Source organism: Suricata suricatta, chromosome 6, assembly GCF_006229205.1.
Source record: "Suricata suricatta isolate VVHF042 chromosome 6, meerkat_22Aug2017_6uvM2_HiC, whole genome shotgun sequence".
NCBI classification, from domain to species: domain Eukaryota; kingdom Metazoa; phylum Chordata; class Mammalia; order Carnivora; family Herpestidae; genus Suricata; species Suricata suricatta.
Genome location: NC_043705.1, coordinates 86955269 through 86965937, shown reverse-complemented (window position 1 = coordinate 86965937; position 10669 = coordinate 86955269). Strand labels below are relative to the sequence as shown.

The 10669-nt window shown below is 37.4% G+C and overlaps 1 long non-coding RNA gene across 1 annotated transcript; it reads left to right on the top strand.

Moving 5' to 3' along the window:
* Positions 1-3959: 3959 nt before the first annotated feature.
* On the top strand, positions 3960-9894 carry LOC115293869. Its single transcript, XR_003909639.1, has 3 exons — positions 3960-4047; positions 5266-5416; positions 9461-9894. It is a non-coding gene; the product is annotated as an uncharacterized LOC115293869 (long non-coding RNA).
* The last annotated feature ends 775 nt before the right edge of the window (positions 9895-10669 follow it).

The following is a 10669-nucleotide window of genomic DNA, read 5'->3' as shown; positions in this document are numbered from 1 at the left end:
GCAGAGGTGACATGATGGGATCGGGAGAAAGGAGAGCTACGATGGGGTTGGCTGGGAGAGACTGGCGCGAGAGCCCCGTTGTGGGGCACAGTGGTCTAGTGCAGAGATAAAAGGCCTGACCTAAGGCAGAGCAATGGAGACGAACGCACAGGATCAATGAGTGACTGAAAGATGGAGAAGGAAGAGTTCATGGCAACTCTGAAGTTTCCGTGCTAGGCAGCTGGGCAGAGGATGGAGCCTCTAACTTCAGAGCCCCCCTGCTGTGCTTGGGCCACCAGGAATAGAGCCAAGTGAGAGAGGGCCTGGCATAGATTTATATTTAAGCCAACAGAAAGTGGTTCAGTTTTACTCAGTTTTGGGTATATTTAATATTAATATTACAGGGACATTTATTAAATACTTATGCCTAGCCCTCTTTGGGGAATTAGCTGAATTATTTGTTCAATAACATGAACATCTCCCACACTGTAGACACTAATTAGGTACTCGTGACATAGATGAATCAGACACATATTCTGCTCTCAAGGAACTTCTAAATGAATAATATGAATATAAGCTAGTAGACACGAATGCTGTAAGACAGACACCATTGGATGGTTCTGATAGTTTAGAGAAAGGAGAGACATAAAGTCAGGAAGTCAAGGGACATGAATGGGAAAATTCCTAGTGGGATGGTACGGATTATTGAGAACATTGGTTTTGAAGCCGGAAATCCTGGCCCCGTCATTTATTTGCAGTGCAATATTGGCCAAGTTAGTTAACCACTCTGATCCAGTTCCTACCTTAACAAGTTACTGTAAAGACTAAATGAAGTATGTAATATATGCATAGGGCCCAGCACAGTGTTTGGTATGGAATAAATGACCAGTGAATGTTGGCATACTGAGCAGAGATGACTTGAAGGAAGGGGGTGGTTATGCCAGTGAGTGGTATATAGTGGGCATGCACTAAATATTGATTGAATGAATGAAAAGTAGTTTGGGGACCATATTGTAGAATGCCTCAGAGACAGTTATTTTATAGTCACTGAAGATTTTTGAATGGTGGAGTGAAGCAATCAGAGACAGCTACACTTCTGGAAGATAAGCAAGTTTATCTCCAGCTGTTTGTAAGATGTAGTGGAGTTTAGAAATCCAGGGACAGGCAAATCAGGAAACTCTTCTAACATTTCAAGCATGACTTAAGTAAATCAGTTTTCACGGCACTTGGGAGGTATAGTCCTAATTTATATATAATAGAGGCTGATGAATGCTATTGTAGAGGTACAAATAAATGTTTTGGGCGTGGTGGGTTTTGAGGATGAGACAATTAGGGAAGGTTTCACAGTGGTACAAACCCTATAAGAGTCACACATGTTGCCGAGCTAGAAGGAATTACACATGGGGGAAATGTGTGCACATAACCCTGGAATTGGATCTGTGATGGAGAGTGATTAGGGAAGAACTAGAAGTATCTCTCCAGTGTGTAGAAACAGTGAGCAGAAAGAAGGCCAGAGAAAGATTGGAAACAGGAGTTGGGACAGGCTTTGGTACGTACCGGAGCTACCTTCGGTGAAGTGTGCAAAACAAGTAGAGGAAATGATTTTGTCTTTTTTCTTTTTCACATTCCCTATACTCCCTGACATGTTTTAAATTTAGTTCCTCAGTCACACTAGGAACCAGCTTTTTAAAAAAAATTTTAATGTTTATTATTATTGAGAGACAGAGACAGAGCATGAGCACGAGAGGGGCAGAGAGAGGGGGAGACACAAAATCTGAGCTGTTAGCACAGAGCCCCACACTGGGCTCAAACTCACAAACTGCAGATTATAACCCGAGCCGAAGTCGGATGCTTAACCAACTGAGCCACCCAGGTACCCCCACTGACTGGATTTTGCAGGTAGACTTGATGGCTCCTATCCTGAGCTCAGTTAGTAATGTCTAGGTTAGGAAAGGCTTACAAATAGAAAACATTTGGGAATGATGCAAGTATAATATTCCAAAGGCTTAGGCATTTAGGGGGAAGGTCCATATGGGTAAATGAAGAACAGATTCCCAGATTTGAGTTCTTTTCCTATGCCTTATCTGCATATCATCCATACTATCATTTACTTTATTTATTTAATATGTGCATTTTGCCCTCTCCACTAAATTTCTTCTTATTTTATTTTTAATTTTTTTACATTTATTTATTTTTGAGAGACAAAGAGAGGCAGAGCGTGAACAGGGGAAGAGCAGAGAGAGAAAGAGACACAGAATCTGAAGCAGGCTCTCGGCTCTGAGCTAGCAGTCTGCACAGAGCCGGATGTGGGGCTTGAACCCGTGAATTGTGAGATCATGACCTGAGCCAAAGCTGGACACTCAACCAACTGAGCCACCCAGGCATCCCTAAATTTCTTTTTAGAACATTTTACATCATTACCTCAGTGGCAAGCCTGTACCATCCACCACAAATAGAAATTAATTAAAAACAATCTAATAAAGGCACAACAATATTATTGAATTCTGGCCAAATAGCTCATCTAATAAAGGTTGTCTGTGGTCATAAAGAGAGAGAAGCAAGTTTCAGGGAAGTATTAATGACATACTAGTTCCAAACTCAGACTTTCTCCTTGATGTAATCAGATTGAAAAAGAATGGGAGAGAATGAGTTTCTCACCGTATGAGTTATTGTTCCTTGGTGCTATGTGTATGCCCCACACAGAATTAGTGGTGCGCTTCTCAGAAATTGGGAAATGCCATTTTCAAACATACTCTAATTCTAATACTCTAATGGAATACTTCTTGCATTTCTAATGTGAATGGCATTAGGTACTGGATCTCTAATAAAGAATAAAACACACTCCTCAAGTAAACAGCATGGCAAATCTTATGATTACTGAGCACAGGGTGCTTTGTGAAACCAGAGAAGGTTCATGGAAAGCTAAATATTGAATGAATGGAAGAAAGCCAGGTATAGAGTTGTGGTGGTAGGGGAATATAAAGGTTTTTTGAGAACACATGCTTAGTGTTTTATGATTTTGTCTTTGGACATGCAAGCCCTAGGGTTTTCTTCTCACAATTAATATTTGGGAAGGCAGCATGGTTTGGTGAGTAGAGGGTAAGCTTATTCGTTCTGGACAAACCTTTATTATTGCCTACTTTGTGTCTCTGGTAGTATGGCTAGAAAGATGACTAAGACCTCAGGGAGGTCACAGCCTATGGAGGGAACACATTATAAACATGTGGTATAAAAGTGTGCTAAGGGCTGTGACCTAAGCATTCCTAGAAACAGTGCTGTGCAGGGGACTGTAGAGAGGAGGCGACGGTGTGACCTGATTGAATGCTGAAAATAAACTGAGAGTTGAGGGGGAGGGGGGAAACGAGGTGGTGGTGATAGTGGAGGGCACTTATGGGGAAGAGCACTGGGTGTTGTATGGAAAACAATTTGACAATAAAATATTACGGAAAAAAAATAAAAGTAAAAAAAAAAAAAAAAGAGCAGGTAGACATTTGCCTTGCAGCAGGCATGCACACAGAGTGTTTTAGCCAGATAGAACAGCATGTGCAAAGGCTAGGAGGGTTAAGAGCAAGACATTTGAAGAATCACAGGCGTTTTGAATAGTTGAAAGCATAATGTGTATCTGGAATTTAATGGAAAAGAAAGGAGATTGTGGAGATGCATTGGGTTAAGATGTGGCCTCTGGTATCTGTTTACTCTGTTGCTTACTTTTTTTGGGACTCGTCTTTCAAGTCAGGAAAGAAAGGAGATTTCCTAGGCATTTCTAAGGGGATTTTTCTCTAGTTTTCTCCCCCAGCATAGTATTGGCTGATTGGTAAACTGCTGTCATCTAGTGATCAGAAATATACCAACAAGTGTAAAAATCCCCAAAGAGAGCTCAGGAGACATTTAAAATTGTCTTTGTTCTCAGGATAGTGAATCCTTTAAAATATGTGCTGGCCTTGACATTTCATTTTTTCACTCTCTCTCTTTTTTAAATTAGGTTTAACCCAGAAGAATTTAGCTAAACAGTTTGATTTCCCTATTTCTTTGGATGAAGCTTCAAAAGTAATGAAGAAAAAGAAAAAGGTATGCTATTATAAAGGAGAATGAACAATATTTGAATTTTAGATTAACTTCTCTAAATACAAATGTGTGAAGATATTCCACAGTAAAAATAGTTCCATCTTTTGAAAATTTAATTTACTGGAGTGAGAAAATAGAATTAACTTAGCAGAAATGGAACTGGGTTTGGAAATATTTATTAACTATAGAGAACAGCCCTTCCAGTGTTTGAAGATACAAACACATTCTAATCACAACAGAATGGGAGATTTTTGAAAGCATGAAAATATATGTTCCACAGAATATGACAAACTCTGATAGGTAGTGTAATATATGGAGGAAATTGTGGATTTCACAGAAAAGAATAATGTATCTATATTCATGACATATTGCTCTTTTAAAGACATGGGACGTACATTGAGTTTCTAGAAGGAAAGCTAGCGAGGGTGAACCTTTACTCCTGGACCATTTTTACCTCTGGTTGTCCAAACGTCATGGTAACTTGAGTGTTTTAAACATATTAAAGTTCAGTAACTCTACAAATCTTTGTTTTCCACCATGTATCTTAAGCACTTCAGTTTAAAGACATTGTTAGTTGGTAATGACACATAAAATTGTATTGTTCCTGAGCTTTGAATTTATACGAGTTAATAATCCACGTATAGTGTAAAATAGCCTTCAAGGTGGCTAACCCTAAATGTAATTTGAGTGTGAGCCCAATCTTCCCACCATACTAAGAAATGTTTCTTCTAAGAACCAATTCCTCTTGGGTGAAGAGAAAAGAACAATAGCCAATATGTACCTATAACTATTATATGCCAGACACTGGGGCATATGTTTTACCTATATTTTTCATTAATTCTAATAATCCAATATATGAAGTTATTACCAATATATGAGATGTAAGACACTTGCCTGTTAAAAATCAAATAGTTTCCCAGTGGAATAGAAATTCACTATTTTTATAACTGTTGAAAACAAAATTGAATGTGTTAGAACCATTTAGATAGGACTTTATAGGCATTGCCTTCATCCAGAATAGTTACTTTAAATAGTACAGAGAGGAAATGCTAGGAAATTAGCGGAAGAGAGCCCTTTATGTTTTAAGTCTCTAAGTGCTAGTATTGCATTAGCATGGTATCAGTTGAGATGCAACACAGTTCAGTCACTACCAGTTGCCTCTGTCAAAACGTATTTCCGCTTCTCTGCTCAGTGTTCTCTAACTGTGCTTATATTTTTAAGGTTTTAGTGTGGAATAAAGTATACAAAGTCATTTCTAGAATGCTTGAAGAAAACGAAAAATATAGACTCAGGCTGAAGTACCAACAACTATCCAGTGAAAATAAGTTAACACAATTTTGATTGTATGAAAGACGACTGGCTTTCCTAACAGGTTAGTCACCCTGGGTTCACATTCGCTAGTTTTCCTAATTGTCACACTCAACGTACAGAACTATAGAAATGAGGCTACAACTGTTCATCGTAATTAAAAAGTACAAAACATCTTAAAGCACTGAGTTATAGACTAGACTGCCAGTGTAGGTGTGAGTAGAGGAGAGCAGAAGGTAAATGTTGATGAGAACTTACTGAGCAAAAGGAACACGCTTGCCTGTGAGATCTGAACTTTAATGCCAGCTTTTTAATATAGATTGCAAAACTCATCCATATTGATGAAGACAGACATTTTAACTGCAATATAAAGTTACATACTCTATGTCACTTCCTATAGTCACTTCCTTTCCATGGATGCTGCAGTCTAATTTAATGTACATGACAAAACCGCTCTTGACTTATGGACTTGATGTCATTATTTCATTTCTGGAAAACAACTCTTAAGTTGAACTATGTTCTAAAGGTCCATCAATATTGAGTTGATACTATGGTCAGAGAAAAATTAGATGTAATCTAGTATATTTATTAAAGTACTTGGAAATTCTGGATTCTCAAACAATGAAATTGGATAAAATTTATGAGACTAATAATGCCACATCAAATGATAAATTCCTTTCCTTCACATGCTTGTCCTAATACACACGCTACCATGCTGAATGCTTCTATAGGCTCTTACTACAGTCACTCGATGACACCTTCTATTTTGACAGTCAGTAAATCTGCAGAATTTAATTTTGTGAAGAATGTTTTCATAAGATAATAATTAAGACAGAATGCCATTTTGTAAGCAATGTTACACTAGAAATTTGCTACTGTTCATATAACATTGCATCAGTAATAGCATAAGTTGTAGTGATGGCATATAAACCAATGTTCAAGGTAGTGATATTCTATTGTATTATTCAGTTAAGGAGAAGAATGAGGCAGAAGAAGGGATTAGGAGGAAAAAGTAGTCCATGGTTTTTTAGGAGAATAAGGTGTTTGAATAGGCAGAGCAGTGTGCAAGAAACCTGGACATTGTTCTGAGTGTTAGTCCAGATCCAATTACTTTAATAAACAGATTACAGCTAATTTTGCTCTGGCCATAATCTTGATCTTGTTGGTTCTCTTGTGCCTCAGCAAGAGGCGTTCTACTAAACATCTAGTAATCTTGTGAGAATTACTTAGCCATTTAAAATAATATGCAATATTTTCCAGAAATAAACAAGTATCCTTGTAATTCGTGATTTTGTATTACAATTTTAAACCATATTACAAAAACTAATAATAAATGTTTTAGAGATGTATTATGACTTTGATTTCCTAAAATGTATTCATGAGAAAATGAGGACTAGAGGCCAACTTGAATTTTCCATATATTTTATGTTGTTCATAGACTCCAATTTCAGAAGATGAATCTTATTATCATTTTCTGGTAACAATTCATTTACTTAACAATTATAAAGTATAGACTTTTGTTTCTTTCTCTTTTATATCTTAACTTCAACTTTTAGTGTGTAGCCATTGCTAATTCCAGCCTGTTTCCTTCCTTAAACCCAGTAACTAGCACTCATTAAATATTTGTTGAAATTTAACAAACTCCATTTGGGCCCTGTCTTCACAGTGTTGTTGTAAGGACTTTCTTCATGGTCCATGGTTTTTGTTTTTTTGTGTGTGTTTTTGTTTGTTTAATATCTTCTAGTTCTCTTTTCTCTTTGAACTTGTCACATTTAATGTTATCTCACTACCACTTTCAGTTTTTCTTTTTTAGTGTCCTGGAGGCTTTCTGCCTTTCTGACTGTATTTTCTATATATTTTATATTTGTCCCTCTTGTTACCACTTAATATGCAATGCTGCCCTAGGAGTAGTTGTTGGTTTGACTTTCTCTTTACATATTTATTCTGAGATAATTTACCCATTTTTATAGCTTCAGGTACTCTTTCTTGGCGTATGACCCTAAAATCTCTCTTCTGCCTTTGACGTCTGAATTTCTTCAGGTTATTCTGCAGTTATTTTAAAGTATTACATGTTTTAAATAAAGCGTATTGTCTTTCCTCCTTTCATTTCATCTGTGTCTTGGTTTGCTAGTTACCTGGGCTCATTGAATTTCTAGGGATAGATTACACCAATTTAGTGAGGTTTGGAAAGTACTAGAAAAGTAAGATGGGCATTGGAAGAAAGAAATCAGACTTTTGTACATGGGAGGGAGGGGAGGGAAACATATTTTAGACAGAGACGTGAGCAAGTTCATAGAGTCCAAGAAAATGTCCAGGAATGTATAGTTTGATCAAAGCTCATTTACGGAGTCATTGTGAGGCAAGGTAAAAAAGTCCACTGAGACTGTATTTCAAAGGGTCCTACGTGAGCACTGGACCAAGGATTTGTAGTCAGTTAAGTAGACAGTAAAGAAACATGAAACATTTTCTTAACCCTTTATTCTAAATGATTTCAAACATACAGAAAGTTTGCAAGAAAAATTCAAAGAACTCCCGCATAACCTTTACCTAACTTCACTGATTTTGAACATTTTGCCACATTTGCATCCTCATTCTTAAGCACTTTCTGTCTTTGTGTGTATGTTTGTGTGTTTAAAATATTACCCCTTGGGGAACCTGAGTGACTTAGTTGGTTAAGTGTCTGACTCTTGATTGTGGTTCGAGTCACGATCTCATGGTGCGTGGAATCCAGCCCCATGTTGGGCTCTGCGCTGATAGCATAGAGCCTGCTGGGGATTCTCTCTCACTCTCTCTCTCTGCCCCTCCCCTGCTCATGTTCTTTCTCTCTCTTCTCAAAATAAATAAAGATTAAAATAAATGTTACCCCTTAATACTTTAGTGTGTATAAGAACAAAGATATCTTTCATAAAACTACCCAGCAATGGTCAAATTCAGGAAATTTATGTTTCATTTGTAATTAATAAGTATTTTGCGGAAACTTAATAAAAGACTATGCAAATACCTTGAACATGATCAGTATAGAATATTTTAAAGCAGTGGATTGATCAGATCTGCATGGTAGAAAGAATCTGATGTTACTAATGTGGAAAGGTTTGGAATGAAGGCAAGATAGGAAATGAAAACCTGGGGATTCTCACAGCAGTCCAAGTGAAAGTGAGATACCCTTAAGTGGGAGTGGCAGAGTTTGTGGAGAGGAGACACAGATTGGCCATAGGGGATAAGAGAGATGATCCTGAGTTCTGAGAATGAGTAGATAAGAAGGAAGGAAGTTGAGAGAAAGAACCCAATTTTGTGAAGCTACTGAGTTTTATTTTGGCATGTTGAATTTTAGGTGCTAGTGTGGTGTCCAGGTAAAAATTTCAGGCGAGCAGTGCGAAGTTTCCTACTGGAGGTGGTGAGCAGTCAGTGCTGCATGAAGGTTGTAGGTAGTTCTGGTAGTGGGTGTGCATGAAAACCTCAGTGTGAGAAAGGATGGGAGGGGAGGAGAGGGGAGGAGGACAGAATGCCCGTGATGTCTAGGATGGAAAGCAGCTCTCAGTTTCAGAGTGATTCTAGGGGCTTAATCAGGAGTAATGAGAGGTGATTCTGGGTGTGGGTGGTGGGGGATACAAATGAAGCTTGCAGGAAATCAGGGGCTTGGCAGTCCAAAGGAGGGCAATGGCACTGTTCTGGGAGAGTGTAGGCGTACAAAAAGTAGGAGTATCGAAACAAGTCAGCAAGGAACCATTTCAGAGTTCCTGGAAGTAAGGCAGAAGTGCCAAGTAATGACATTGTCCAAGCAGTAACCTTGCTTGCGAGTGCCTTCAAGTGGCCTGGAGATAAAGGCCTTTGCTACAGTGATTTTGTGACACAGTTTCTGTAAATGGGGCTGTTGCAGTCATCAAGGTTATTGGCGGGAGCTGGAACGGAGGAGAAAAATAGGAGTTACACATTGAGTCCATTAGAAATTAGAAGCTTTTTATGGTAACTGAAGTAAAAGTTACCAAAACAGTAAAGACAGTATATGGCTAACTGTTGTTTTGTGATCTTAGAAAAGTTAAAATATTTCAGTGACTATTAACCATGACATTTTTTATTAACAAGATTCAATTTGTCATCTTTTATTTAGGGTTAACCTATCTTTGGATCTGTTTACCAAAGAAGACTGTGAAGAGTTGAAAGATGGAACTTAATAGTGAATCATAATTATATGTTAATTTTGGTGTGTTTTGTTGGAAGTGAGACTTTAATAGTTTAATAGAAAAACCACTTTCTTTGTAAATTAATAGTATTTATTTGCAGATTAATACAAGTTTAATTAAATATTGTTATCATATGCACACAAGTGTTATGCAAGTGTTTTTTAAGTGTGCATTAGTACTTATTCTGTATTCCTTTAAATTAATCTTATACACAAAAATTTAAATTGACACGGCAATACAATTGCCGGCTTTTATATTTGCCAACTTTTCCTTTTAATTAATGAGTCTGCAACCACCACTTTATTCATTCCTCATTTATATATAACTGCTTTAAATTAAACTTTGACTCATTTAAAAATTTTTTGGCTTCCTTTTTCTAAATTTCTCAATTATTTTATGATAAAACCTACAACTTACATAGTAACAATTATTTTGGGTGTTAAGACTAATGGTTATTTAAGTCATATTTTCATCCTACGGAAAGTAAAATATTTATGCAAATTCTAAATTCTAATGTGGAGTATTTTAGGATAATTTGGGGGCCAAGATCAAAGGAAACATTTGTCTCCTTTTCAGTCCCCTAATAGATACATTATTTTTTCAGTCGATAAATAAGAGATTTAGAATTCTGAAAATAATTTAGAAATGCTTCTTAGTGAAGTACCATTCTTCTCTACTCAGTAGTGAGTAGTAATCAGCTGTTACCTAGATCATTTTATTGGCTTTTTGTTGATGTAGTCTCTTTCCCTGAATTGTTTCAAAGGCGTATGTGGAACTGAAAACTTAGGGGAAAAGACAAAAAGAGTTTGTATGTGATAAAAGCAAACAAAACAAAACAAAACAAAACAAGACAGAAATCCCACATGGGGCACCTGGATGGCTCAGTCGGTTAAGGTCTGACTTTGGCTCAGGTCATGATCTCAGGGTTCATGCATTTGAGCTCCGCGTTGGGCTCTGTGCTGGAGAAGCCTGGAGCCTGCTTCTGATTCTCTCTCTCTCTTTCTCTCTCTCTCTAGCTCTCTCTCTGCCCCTTCCCCACTTGTTCTCTCTCTCTCTCAAAAATAAATAAATGTTAAAAAAAATCCCACATGCATCCTGAATTTCTTGCTACAAAAATTGAAGAATGTGCAGGGCAG